At 36.4% G+C, this 14,838-nt stretch overlaps 1 protein-coding gene across 5 annotated transcripts in view; it reads left to right on the top strand.

Annotated features, from left to right (window-relative positions):
- Positions 1–14,838, top strand: part of AKT3 (AKT serine/threonine kinase 3) — a 154,013-nt gene that overhangs the window by 64,790 nt on the left and 74,385 nt on the right. The gene's annotated exons all lie outside the window — the stretch shown is intronic.

The following is a 14,838-nucleotide window of genomic DNA, read 5'->3' as shown; positions in this document are numbered from 1 at the left end:
CCTGGTGAACGTCAGCATGGAAAACTGCATCAGCATCGTAACGGGCGCTCATCTGCAGCACGACCCCCGGAAGACAAAGCAGCATTTTACCTCTCGGGATTAACAAACATGTGGCAGCTTTGGTAGTGCTGTTTGGTAGTCAGGTGATAGACTGGCCATATGTCCTCATACCTCATTCTGGCATGAGATTTTTTTTTTTTTCCCCCTCTTTGAAATTTGAAATAAAAGCATGGCTTTATTCGGGTGTCATTTGTTCCAGTTCTTATGTCACAGATGTAAAATTCTAAAAGATCTTTTAAGAAGTTCTTTTAAGAAAACCCCAAGTTTTTCTCACTCTAAATCTTTATTGGAAAAGACATTTCCAATATTATCACGTGTAGATGACTTGCATCATAAGAAGCTTAGGCACCTAGTTAGGCTCTAAATAGGAAGGTGAATGTTTAAGAGTTCTTTGGGGACCTACACAGCTCAAATCCCTTCCCATAGTAGAGACTGGTCCTTTTGACATTGCCATGCTCCCAAATTGCATAGGGCAAAAAGAGAAGGACAAGTTTTTTTTCAGACAGTTAAAACTTTCATCCAGGTTATTAAGAAGCCCCATCTCTTTCTCTGAGGTTTGGACCAGTGATGTGGGGATTTGACATAAGGAAAATAATTGTTTAATAGTATTTTACAGTGGGGAGAAATGGAAGGTATTACTGGCTTTGAAGTATCATGAAGTTAAAATATTGAATTTAAAAATAACTGCAAGCATAGAGAAGTGTTTTCTGTCTTGTAGTACTTTATCACTGGGATTTCAGTACTCGGAGGAGATAATTTGTAGTTCATTTTAAGCAAATTGGAAAATATGGATGTTACATCAGTGTAATGACAACGTCATTATTAAAGGCTGAAGGAAGCATAAAGTATGGATTTCCCTTCACTTTTACATAGTTTTCTATATCCGTTACAGATCAGATCCTTGTATTTCTGCTCTTTAGATTTTACTTAATTTGTTATTTTTAAAGAGAGCTTCTACCATGAGTCTTAAGGAATTATCTAATCCATTAAAATAAAAACAAAACACACAACTACCTTCAGTAAATGCTTTGATTAAAATGGACATTTCTGAACCTTCTACAGACAGTACCTGCTCAGATGTGACAGCATTTGTGACATCACCAGTACAGACTTTCACAAGGATTTTCAAGTCAGTGTTGTAAGTTTCCATTTCATTTTTGCTAATTAGAGAATTGTGCTGTTTATTTTCTGGAGGAAAAAAGTCACTAGAAGTGTATCAAATTTGTTTACTTAATTCAATAGAAATGCAAATATATTTTTTTGAAAATTACAGTTTCTTATTGGACCCTATTATTTTGGTGTCACAAATGTTAAATATTTGGTGCCAGTTAATTATTGTATGTATAATCAGAATTTCAGAAAAGCCAGATGTAGAAGTAGATTATCAGTGTTATCTCATGTATGAAATTTCACTTCTGCATTGAATAAACTAATTGTAGACTTTGCTGAGTAAGGTCATCCTCTAAGTTCTGAGACTCTTTTGGAGGCTAAGTCATTAAGCATTTTTCAGTAGTTAGATTAAGAAGAAATTGTATGCTAATAGCAGAGAAGACACAAGATGTGTGTCTGTTAGTAAAAAAGAAGAGTGGCAAATTTCATCCTGAGCTTGGTGAGATAATTTTCTATGTCTTGTCCAGGTCAGTCATCTTTCAATCCATCTTGTGCGTGGAATTTGGGGGTCATATTTTATAGCTGTGTTTTAAAAGTTTCTAAAATGACTGAAAAGGATGCAAAAATATTGTGCTAGTAAAACGACAGGGCTGAAAATTTTGCATTTTTGCTTCTCAGTCAGGCTTTCTTAAAATTAAGAGGCTGGGAAAACTTGAATCAAAAGACTTTTTAACACCTCATTTGCCTGAATATTTATTGCAATTGTAATGTAATAAAATAGTGCAAAATAAATTTGTATAAAACATGTATATTAGAACTGAACTGTGTTATGGTTCTTATGTGGGGTTTATGAGCTGTTTTATTAAATTTAAGGCAGTGAAAGCTCTTAGAAATATGTAGAATTCTGAGATATAAATGAGTTGGGGGTTTATTTTTTTTTTCTTCTTTAATTTTAATATATAAATTTAAGAAAATACTGACCAAGTTGTTTTTCTCTTCTTAGCACTACTGTTAGGATAGCATATATTTCAGAGCAAATTCAAAATTTCAATTTATATTGGGACCTCTAAGTTGCTAAGATTTTGTAATCTTACTAAATTATAATAGCTATTTTACAAATACATGTAGAAGTATTGTATTTCTAGCTTTTCAAATTGAGCATTTTAAGTGATTTTGCAGTTATTTGTCAGAGTACAGAGATTTGTATAGTTTACATGTTTTTAATTTATAATTTCTGTGTGTATGTGTTGAGTAAATGACAGAGTATATTCTGACACACATGTCAGGATATAATTTGGTTGCGTAGAACCTGCAATTGTATTAGGGAAGTTCTTGGTTCAATAGTTTGTCAGAACCATTGCGGCATCATTGCTTAGAGATGCAGTTGATCTTAGAAACTTGAATCACTTGAACCTGATTTTCTAGCTTGACTGGAAAACAAGAATTGCACTCACAAGGCGGAGCAGCAGTCTGATTAATTAGTAGTTAATCTTGCCTAAGTTCATGCTGATGCCCATTCTCCTTTGCATCTTTCTTGCCCCCAGCCAATTACTCCCATCTTTTCTTTGTGCTGATACTAGCTCTACAGTGACCTGAAATTGTTTTGATCTGGTCAACACCTTTTTTCTTGGGGTGTGTTTTTTACACCTGTCTCACCTGTGTGGGTGCCAGTGCTGATGCAGTGGAGTGGGACATGGGATGCACTGCATGCTTCCTTTGCAGCTGGTCCTCACCTTCCCAGATGGACTGCCCTGGTATTATTATTCTTACTGTGTTTGAGGCCAAGGACTGAGACTTTCATTCACCATCAATATTTCCTGGCTAGTACCAGATTTGTTCTAGAACAAAAGATGAACAGCAATTAAAGGAAGTACATGCCTATGTTGAATGTTTACTCTGATTTCCTGATTGTGAGATTTTTATTTTTTAAGAAAAAGTACTCACACAAATTTGGAAACCTGTCACAAGGAGAGGCTGACTTCTCCTGAAGGTGCTGCTAGGAGTGAGTGCTGAATTGGTGGGAGAGTGGCTGCATTGCCATGGTGCAAACCCCTAGTTTCATGGTGAATTTATACCATTCAGCTAGGACTGTGGCTACAGAATGTTTGAAAATCTTTTCCTGAATTCTTCTGAAAATGTGTTCCTGTGAAATGACTGATACTCTGCTATTGGCCATTTGTGTTAAACCCTTTTGTCATAGTCCTTCCTTTGAAAGTGAAGCCTAATCCAGTCTTTCTCTCCTCATTCTGCTTCTCTTGCTTCTCTCTAACTCTGGTTGTTTCTGTGTGTGTGTGTGTGTGTGTTTTGTCTCTGAAGCTCTTTTGTTGTCTCGTCATATTTATTTGTTTACCTTGGAATAATATTTAGAATGTTTGTAAAATTCTGTAACTTTACAAATGAGAATATTTTCCTGTATTCTCAGTGTTGGACACTTAAACAAGGGTTATATTAATTGTTCTTTAGTGGTTAATTTAAAACTAAACTGTGTGTGAGCATTTCAGGTTATTTCTGTAACTGTTTATTAATTCAAGTAATCCTTCACTGTATTTCATCTGGTGTTTCTCAGCTCACTGACACAGAGTTGCCTCTCTGAAATTCTTCACATTCTTAATAAACTTGAATAGTTTTACTGTGAGGTAGTGGTAACCCTAGATCATTGTATGTATTGACTGAAAATGCTTTTAACAGAAAACTGTTGAGCTTAATGGATTGGAAGTTCAACATTAGACTGTGTAATCCTATTTTGATCTCCTTTTACCCATTTTCCTTTCTCTGTTCTGTTCCACCACAATTTTTTTCCTTCACACAATTAGTTTCTTCAAACTTATTTAAAGCTTTTCTTAAAAGATGAAATAAATTGTGTCAGTCTCCATCCATTTTATTTTCTTGCCATTGTGAAAGATAGCCCATATGATGGGCATCATTTTTCTACTCAAAAGCAGTGTTGCTTGTTTATCTTATGTAAGTTTGTGTTATTTAAAATATGGGATTAAAACCAGAATTTTAAGCAGTTTTCTTTGATTGCCATAAAGCCAAGTGACTTGAAATTTTTTAAACTTTTTCTTTATTTTTTTTTTCTTGAAATATAATTCTCCATTTAGAATCCTTCAGTTGAACTGTTATCAGGGAAGGATAGCTGTTTTCTGCCTGTAGCTTTCATCTCAATTACAAATTCTTAGTAACTGTGGATGTCTTCTGCCTAGTTCTGGGACTCCTTAGTACTTAATACTCAGCTCCAATACCTCCTTTTTGATCTAGAGTATTTTCTGTTACCTGAAGTAGATCCTGTTGTTGTCTTCTGAGGTAAAAACCAATAGAAAGAAAACGTTCTGGTTTTTTGCAAGTGTACTATGCTCAGCTGCAGCTGTGTCTAATTTTTCCCCAAATTTTCGTCTTCTAATCTGTTCTAGTTTTTTTTATTTCCCTTGCTTGGAAGTTTACTACATCTTATTTTCTGAAAGCAGCACTTCAGGATTTATTAATTTTCCCATTTCATTACAGTGTTTTTTGTTTTTATGTAAAGAAACCTACATTTTCCCAGCTCCACTCAGCTGGTTCCTTACCTTGTGTGATGATGATCTTCCATGATGATTTGGTTGTAAGAGCAGGGTTAAAACCTGGAAGTATGTGCTAAGGAGCAAGCAGATCCTAAGGGCTGGACGATATATTTTCCAAATTTTGCAGGTCCTTATGAATTAAACATTTGGTTTATTAAAAAAAATATTTCCAAGGATGATCCAGGAAGAAAATGGGAGTGGAGGTGAGGGAGTGGATTGGAAGTCTTTGTCTCCCTCCCGTGCCCTGTGTTGAAGTTCAGTTTCACCTTTAATTTACTGAGTAGTTCCTGTCCCAAATACAATGGAACTGAAATATTTTGTGGTTACTCTTAATTGGTTCTTGACTTGATTCCCCTAGACTGCATGGATGAGAAGAAAAATACTTCCCGCTCATGTGTTCTAGAGCTAACAGTATCAATGAGTGTTAGTGTCAATAAATTGACACTCTGAACTTTATTATGTGTGATATTTAGCCAGTTTAAAAGAAATAGAAAAAGTCCTTGAAGTGGACACTATTTAAATTCAGGGGCATGGGATTTTCTGCAATTAAGTGGATTGCTATGGTAGGCCAATATATTAAGTGCAGGCAGTTTTGCTGCTAATTACACACAACTTCTCTGGAGTATCAGATATTCAGATCCATTTTATGAATATGGTAGGGAGAATAACAACTGTAAAACAAAGCACTGTGCATGTAAGTGACTGTTAGCGTGTATTTCAGAAGGGATAAATGCTCACCATATGGTACAATTACTGTGTCCAAGTTTTCAAATTAGCTTCTCTCATCCTCCTTATTACTGTCTTTAAAAAGAGAGGAAAAAAACCCAACATGATTTATCTACTCTGCAGCAGAACTCTTGACGCAAAACAGCAGCCCAGTTCTGTCCAGTTTTTTTTTTTTCCTAGCATAATAGAGGCTGTCGGACTTTTTTATACTAATTACTGTGTGAGCCTCAGATGAACCCCCTTCAATTCACAGGGCTTTGTTAAGGGAGGAGCTGTCAATGTGTCTGCCCGTTTGCAGCTGTGCTGTGGCTTTAGCTTGCTTAACATTATGCTGCTTTTTAGACTTGACAGAAGGGATTTTTTTTTCTATTTTTTTTTTTTTTTTTTTTATTAAGGCAAAGCAGCCTTGTAGCGAAATGGTTTAAGCAGCTGCATTGTGGGGAAGCACAAAGAAGTTATTATTGTGTCTGTTTAGGGGGGTTGGATGGAGGGGGGAGATATTCGGCTGCTGTTGATGCCGATTGTTGACTTGCCATCTGCCAGATAGGGAGAAGAAAAAAATGACAGCTCCAGCAGGGTGTTCAAGAGGTTGTTTGGAGAGACGCATAAACATGTGCAGATGTCGAACTGAATAATGGCAAGAACTTGAGACGGTTTATGATGCTGCTGTTGTGTGTGCATATACAGAATGAATGTATGTGGAGATTTGGTTAGGAGGAGGGTACATATTAATTATCATTGTCCCCCACCGCCTCCTTTACTTCTGTTAATTAGTTCAGGAGTTTAATATCTTCCCTCCCTCCGTTGTTTATTCCTAAAAAGAGCTTGTTTCTTGCAGTAGGGAAGAAAACTTTTGATTTCTCCATGTGGTGAGCTTAAAAAAAAAACCCCAAAGCAACAACTTAATAAATTTGGTACTTGTGGATGTAGAAAGAGTAATGTAGTTATTTCAAGCTCAGACATTTTGGGGACAGGTGCTTTACAAGTTCTTACATAGCTCTGTCGTTTGCTGCAAGACTGGTACATTGCATGCCACTACTTCTGCATCCTGAGCTTTTCTTATGCAGAAAGTGCCAACTGGTGATTGTCTTGTATTATGGAGTATGCTAGGGGTTAGAATGAGATTAGCAACTAATTTTCTCTTTCGCTTGACCTTGTTTTTCAGTTCTTTCTCCGAAGGCAAGGAGCTGGTCAGGCATAACTTATATTTTCCTGTCTGACAGTTGCGCATAAAATAAATTTGGATTGCTCCATAGGAATATAGTTTTCTTTCTTTCACTAAAATCCTTTCTTATTTCTTGTTCAGTGATTATGGTGAGTTTCCAGGAAACTGTGAAAGAAATGTGAGGAAAGATACAAGCATAGAGGGAAATAAAGTTATCCCAGAAAGGCTAAAGGAAAGCATTGTTATACAGGTGATCTCTTACTTTGAAGATAAAAATGGAAACTTTAAAATAATGCATTTTCTTCTCTCATATTACATGAAGTTCAACATTAAGATCTCTGTACTGAACTGAAAAGTGTAAAATGAGGCAGTGGTTGAAGTGCATTGTGGATGTGGATTTCAGATATGTCTTCATGTTATCAGTATGTATCAGAGTATTTTGGTCATTTACAGCATGACTTAAATATTATTGGAATAAACCTTACCAGTGCTTCCCACCAAGCCCTTACCAAAAGTCAAGGAACTCCTTTTTATTGTATCATCCATCTTAAGTCTAATAAGCATCTGTAGGTCCTTGATAACAATAAGCACTGATGGGAGCATTTGATGTGCCCTTCTGTCATCGCTGTGGCGGAGTGGGAGATGTCAGTTTTGGATTATGTCAGTCTTAACTGAAAATTCAGGTGTGGCTGCCTCCTGCCCAAATACCGATTTCTGCATCTGAGCCTAGACAGAGGTCACCAGCACTGCAAATGGAGATTTGCTTTTTGCCCGTTAGTTGGGTTGTTGGTTCTTCTTCCCAGAATTGTGGTGTTTTATGTGTTCCATCACTGCTGGCGGGAAGCTCAGTTACTTTGGGCAGGGCTGCAAGGCTGCATATCATGAAGCACTTCATGCAGCCAGAGAGATCTCCTGATGTGTGCAGCAGTAATGGGGTGTTCCAGCTCAAGCACTTTGAGGAATGCTTGGGCTTATCTCTTATTGATTCTTTGCAAATGATGCCGGCTAAATGACAAAGCAAAAAAGATGACTTCAGTGATGTGCCTTGAGGAAGAAATGTAGGTGAACGGTGTTGGTGCCGGCTTTTTGGCACCTAGCATGGTTTGAGGCTAGGAGAACACCTAGTGACAAGGAGAAAGTTCAGAGGAGCTATTTTAAAATTATTGCAATGTGCCAGTTTTAAAAGTGAGACAGTTTACTTTGTGAAAACATGCTAGCGAGTGTACCAGTTTTAAGAGGGGAAAAGTCACATAATTTTTGACAATGCACATGTCTGTTAAGGAAACTCAGTTGAATGATAACGTTGTTGTCAAATTTAACCATATTCTTTTGCAAACAATGGGAAGTTTGAAATCTCTTATGTAAACCAGTGTTAGCTCTTTTGCAAAATGCTGTAAGTAGGTAACATTAGGAAGATGTTTAACTCAACTTGGCCACATATAAAAAGCAATTGTATTTTAATCACCTGACTTAATATGTTTTTTACCAAGTACATGAATTTAAATTGTTGCTGCTGTAACTGACTGTCTTATTCACAGAAATTTATAGATTAATATTTGTATACTTGTCTTACTCTTAAAATATTTTCAGGACCTGAAAAAGATCCTTTGCTCTACTGGTACTTGATAAAAGAAAAAGAAAAGAAAGTAGTATTTTTTCTGTTTTACAAGGTACCACTTGATGCTGACAGTGCTATACAAAAAAAAAAAAAAAAAGAATATTTAAAGGTACTGAGAACATAAAGGTTTTAGCTATAAAAAATATGGGAAACAATTTAAAACGCTTATGTTTACAAAAATGCAGCTTAACACTATTAAAAAATAATAATAAAAAAAACACTGCTCAGAAAACCATCTAAATAGTGCAGGGTTTTTTGGCTTTTATACTATAATGCGTTGTTTAAGAGAGATATTTCGAAAATGTGAGCAGTGTTCCTAAATGTTTCCAGAATACGGACCTTGGTTTTCCATTCTTGAATAGCGAGCATATTTAGAAAATATTGATCACCTTTGTTGCTCAGAGATGCTGATGCAATACAGGAGTCTGTTGTTCCAGACAGCATGTGCTAATAGCAACTGCTATTTAATTTATTTACTGTTCTAATTCTTATCCTTCAAGAATGAAGGGGAAGTGAGAGTGATGTTGAAACTGGCAAGTTTTTCTTCCTGCTGGCGCACAATGGGCATGGTAAAGGTCAATTCTCAATTTGTCAGGATGTCAGCTCACTGAGTATTTCTGGTATGATTTTTTAAAAGGACAAAATTACATGCATATGAAAATGAACATTTATTTTCCATGTGTTGCCAAACACACCAGTAATTTTGAGTGGATATCGTTGATGCCCAATTTCAAAACCGCATTTATGCGTGAATAATGGTGTGTCTGTCTCTCTGTTGTTGAAAACTTTCCTCTAGATTGTTTTGCATGTTTTAGAGAGAAAAAATGATTAATGCAACAGGAAATCATTGAATAAATAGCAGGGGCTGAAGTGCTGCTGCATTTGTACAAGATAGGACAATGATTCACTCTACCAGACATAATGAAAAAACCATGATGGCTGGTGATTTGAACCCTAGAACCCTGGAATATGTTCGTACATTGCATTCATAACCTGGGGAGAAGAAAACCCCACAGTAAGAGCAGGGAGAATCTTTCCATTGGGGAGATTGGTGCTCCTCGTCGCTTTAGCTGCAGACGTGCACCTGAAACCATGGAGAGAGCTGCTCCGTGTCTTCTCCCTGCCTGTGACTGCACCTCTGCTTGGGAGGAGCCTGCTTTGCTAGCAGGAGCCCTTCTCTTTGGTCACTACTTCGATTCGCTTCAGGAACAAAGAATCTACTGTTTGCCAGCTCTTCAGTGCATCTGGGCTGGCATGGAGGACAGAGGGTTGTCCCTGCTCTCCTCCCCCCTTGCTCAGCTGAGGCACTTCTGGAGCTCAATACCCGAGGCTGCTCGCTGCCTTCTGCAGAATATTAACATCTGTGGGGTTTTCGCTGGTTTCTGGCCACGTACCTGTACGCAGCTGGGCTGAAATTGAGCAGTCTTCTGTCTGAGCTGGATTATTGAGGTGTTGTGGACAGTGAAAGGTGCTTGAACTTTCTCACCTAAACTTCCCAATTTTCAAAGAACTTAATGGAAACCTAGCTGTGGTATAACCCCATGTCCGCATGTATCATGAAATGTTTCCTATTTCTCAGTTGTGACTGGAGAAAATCATTTGTCTAGTGCGAGTACAGATGTGCTCAAAATGTCATTCAGCATTACTGGGAACTGTTGGAAAACACTTAGTATAAATAAATAATCACCATCTCACAGGGTAAGAGAGAATCAGAAAGTGGGAGTTCCAAATTCTGCTTTTCTTTGATCTGCCAGCAAATACTTATGAGAGGCCATCTAATAAAAATACCTTTTAAAATGCTAAGGCATGTTAGGAAAAATCACAGTTTCATTTAAATTTTTACTATGCGATAAGATTTTGTAAACTACTTTGTATAATATATTATTACATACATTAGATTGAAGGACATAAATTATGAGGATAGGTATATTTTTATTTATCTTAAACGTTTATTTTTTACAGTAGCTTTGAACTGTGCTGCAGATTTCTTATAATGAAATTAAAAATAAGTAAATATTCTAACAGGAATGCGTTGCATTTACTTAGCGTCTGCTGACTTAATCAAATAGTCTGCTGATGCTTCCAATCGTGTGTTAGGTAACACTGCCCTCAGAGGGCCAAGGTAAGGAAATTCAATCTCAAAACCACTGGCATTATTTCTGATAATTTTATTTGACCTGACATTAATTACAGTTTTTTTTTTTTTTTAAATGCATATAATTGTGTGATTTACTTTTATATAATGTTGCTTAATGCTCTTCGATAAATTCAGTTTTTTCCCTCCGTTAATTAAATGTTATTGTAGGGAGTTTGATCTAAGAAAAAAAAAGTGCCTTAAAAAAAGAAGAAAAAAGAAGGGAGACAATGTTTGTGTATTATTTCTATTAAATCCATTTGAGTAAATAGATGAAACAGACAAGAGGCAGAATTTTCATGTGTTCTCTTCTTGGAGGGTTTTTTTCCTTAAATCTCACTTATGTCTGTGTGGCAGCTGTTGCTTCTTTTAAGGAAGCAAGTTTTTGAACTCAGGTTTCTGTTGCTTATCAGCGCTGTATATTAAAGACATTTCCTTCACACCTCTGAAACCATTTACATATTGAAAAATGTAGATGTTTCGCAAAAGCGGTATTTTAAAAATACATTTTTAATAATAATAAGACTAATTTTAAATTACTGATTAATTTTTCAATAATTGCTAAATTTCCATATGCTTAAGGATTACAAATGGTGAGACTAACAATAGCAACTGCTGAATATGAGGTGAAATATATGTTTGAAGAGAGAGTTGGAGTTGTGAGGTAAAATAAAAAAAAAATTACAAACTTTTGGGTGATACATTTTGTCTAACACAGATTTTTTTTTTTTACTACTCATACTATTTCTTAGAAAGCTCTCCTTTCCGAAGCTTCTCAACAGTATGAAAGCTAGCAATGTTGCATCACTGGAATAAACATATTTTGTGAAATGTCCTGAAGGCAGGTTTCTTGTTACTGGCTGTCAAAACCAAAAAAAAGAAAAATCATTAAGGCTGCACTACAGAGGCAAATAAAGAGGCAGCCACGAGGGTCATGTTCTAAACAAACCTTCATTAAGCACTCTTTGTTACTGTTGTTAGCCAGTGTATTATTAAATACAACGTTAATTAAAGAGTTGCACGTTACGAGGGTGCTTTTTGCATGAAGATCAGATTGAATTTTCATGTGCTTCATGAATATGCTGCTGTCTTAATCTTTTGGATGTATTCTCTTAGTAGTTATTGAAAAAGCAGACCCCAACAACCTAAAACTTGCATTTTGTGTGTATGTATTTATTGTTTGTATGTATCAGTGAGATGCATGTTCTAGCCACTTTCCTCAAGTAGTGTAAAAAACTTTGCCTAGAATTAAAATGATGTAGGAATTACTTGTCTTTCTTTGCTGCAGTAGTTGCAATTAGAGACCTCTTCTTACTGTCTAATAAGCAGATCCTAAAAGAATGTGGTTTTCAACTTAAAAGAGTGTAAATTTAGGCAAAATAAGAATTTAACGTACATTAACTCAGCAGGAAGCAGGGTACAAACTGATTATTGCTCTATGGCAGATCCACTGCTTTTTTAAATGCTGCAGCTCCATTTTATTAAATTGTCAGGATATTTTGTGGTTTGGTTAGCCTGCCTGGACTTCTCCTCTCTCACAGAATTACTTTTCACTTGCTTTAAGAAATTTCACATGAGAATTTCCTCTAGTATGCTTGTGTTGAGGTATTTAATAAACATGCATTCCAAATATCTTTAAAATGATTTCATATTGGTAATTCTGGGAAAGACACTTTTTTTTTCTTTTTTTTTTTTTTTTTTTTTCTTTTTTTTTTTCTTTTCTTTTATTTTTTTTTTTTTTTTTTTTTTTTTTTTTTTTTAATTGCAGGGCTGCTAAGTTAGAAGATGTGTGGAAGTGTTTTTTTTTCTTTTCAAATACTCTGCTTTGCTTGGAGAATTTCTCAAAAAAATTCTCCATTTTTTTGCATGGAGAATTTCTTTCAAGGTAAATCAATAAGCACATTGTATTAAGAAGCATGGACTAAAAAGTTTCTATCTTTAGGCAGATTATTTAAAAGGAATGTGGTTATAAGAGAGCACCTAGAGTGCGTCTTGAGAGCCCTTAACCCACTTGAGCAGCTAAGTAAGTGAACTCTTCACTGATACCACCATTTAGCCTTCAAAAGTGTTCACCCATTTGTTAATTAAATTACAAAATAAATATGGGGCAGATGATAAATATTCACATATAGGCCTTGGAGAGGAATTGGAATGTTGATATTTTCAAGACAAAACCAAGGTTTGTGCGTGTTCCTGTAGGTGTTCTGAAAAAGTAGTCTGATCATGATTCAAGTTGGGAAACCTGAGAGAAACATTCTTCAAGGGAATAGGTCTGTGAAAGAAATATATGGATCCTTATGAAGCCATGGTGTTTTACAATAGCTTTGAGATTGCTTTTTCTGAGTCTGGCTATGGTTTGTAGAGTGAAGACAGAGGTACGGCTATACTCATAGGTAAACTGGTACTTATCTGTCGATGATTAGCTTTTATCCAGAGTTGCTAACTATCTTCAGAGGAGCTTGAAGGTGCCATTTTGCTCTTTTAATGGTTCGTCTCCAGGCATAACATCAGCTGCATAAGTCAGTAGGTGATTAAAAATCTCTCCAGTTTTCTGATTAAGAGAATCTGTGTTTGGCTGCTACTGGATACTCAACCTAAAGTGTTGTCCTAAGCAGTGAAGAGGGAGTAAGTGATCAGAGAAGCGTGTGCTGGGTCTGTAAGGCCACCGGTTAGAATGGTCTCCTTTTCCAGCAGGTTTCATTCTGGAGAGTGTGTGTAAGCAAACAAAGGCTGCCATTCTTTCCTGACTGACTATTAAGTGTACTTACCCTATCAGCCCTGATCCTTAGAGCAGTCTGCTTATCTCCCTTTCCAGTTTATTCCTTGCAGAGAGGAGGACTCTCTTTGAAACCTGAGCCCTTGAGTGGCTGACCTGCTTTAGGCATGTTGATATTGTCTCCATGCTGTCCTTGAATTCTTCTGCCCATTTAGGTGCCTGCCTTCTAGGAAAGACTAAGATCTGGATAGATTGCAAACCCAGTAACAGGCACTTTCTCTCACTTACTCTTACAATGAAATGAGATATAATTTATTAGAAAAATGCAGTAGATTATCTTTTTTGTCTCTTTTAAGAAAACAACTAGCATGTTAATATTTTTAAAACTCACATTGGATGATCTGATACATAAGGTTTTGGTTTGGCTTCAATAGCGAGTCCGTGCAGATTTCAGAAGATTTGTTGCAGGGCATATTTTAAATATTTTTAAAATACGACTCATACCTTTACTTAGGCCTATGGTTATTTCACGTTCAAGTATTCAGCAAACTTAATTTATTGCTTTTCAGGTAATGCTGATATAATTTTTCATTGTTGATAATAAAGTTACCCATTTGTTTTCCCACGCTGCACTTATGTTTCTTCTTCAGCTTACAAAGTATCTCGTACCTGTTTGTTTTGGTTTTTTATTGCAGAGTTCCATGTTAGCTGGGGTTTCCTACTGTGAAATGAGCTTTTACTGGCAATATCAGTAGGGATGTTCCCAGCCAAACTACAAACCAGAGGCCTGAGATAAAGCTCTGCATCAATGCAAATGTAACTGGTGCCATATCTGCTCAATTCATTTAAGTGGTCAAATTAAGTCACACTTAGACTTTTTCAATTCTTTCTGCCTATGTGAAAATGTCTGTATAGGAAAGTCAAGCAAGTGCCCTGCTATCTAGAAGCAGGACTAAACAGGAAGAGTTTTGCTACCATAACCCAGCCTGAATACCCCAGTGTTAATTGTTCTTTTCTCCATCCTGTATTCCCTACTCGCCTTTTCTGCTTAAATACACGAACACTGGACATATAAGTGGCTGCAGTTGGATTTGTTAAGCCGTAGGTATTGTCAAAATCCTTAAAAGCTGTGCTCATCAAGACCATATAAGCAATTCCCATGTTGAACTTCTGTGACAATTAGTTGATTGCTGTGATGGAAAGGTGAAAATGAAATTAATGAATTTTTAGATTACCCTTTAATGAAGTAACCTCCATGTTAGATGGATGTAAACTTCTTCCTGACTTTTGAATGGCTTAAAAGCTGTGTAGCTGTAGCTAGCGAGGTGCTGAGGTTGTAAAGGGCACTGGCAGCTGGGGTTTAACCCAGGAGCAGTGCAGCCCCTGGGATGGTTCGTTCTGGGCATCTCACAAATGGTGAGAAGTCCTAGGTTCCTTGTTGGAAATTCTGCCTGTTGGAAATTGTTAATACACTTTTCTTTTCTGAAAATGTTCACTTGTATAATGATGAAACAGTGACTTTAAATAAAGTTTTAGTTATAGTCATTACTTGCTCTCCAGAATTTATAGAAATCCAAGATGAGGGAAGTTGGGCAAATCTAAACTAACCTATACTGAACCAAGTAACTGTGCTTTAAAAATGAAGTTGTTGCTGAGTTCTGGTGTGGCATTGTAAAGTATAATAGTGTTAAGGAATTTTTTCACCCTTAATAGCAAATAAGTGGCATTAATTAAGGGTTTGTGTGTTCTGTA

This window comes from Hirundo rustica, chromosome 3 (genome assembly GCF_015227805.2).
Source record: "Hirundo rustica isolate bHirRus1 chromosome 3, bHirRus1.pri.v3, whole genome shotgun sequence".
NCBI classification, from domain to species: Eukaryota; Metazoa; Chordata; class Aves; order Passeriformes; family Hirundinidae; genus Hirundo; species Hirundo rustica.
Note: the sequence above shows the minus strand (reverse complement) of the source record. Positions and strands in the feature narration are given on the sequence as shown.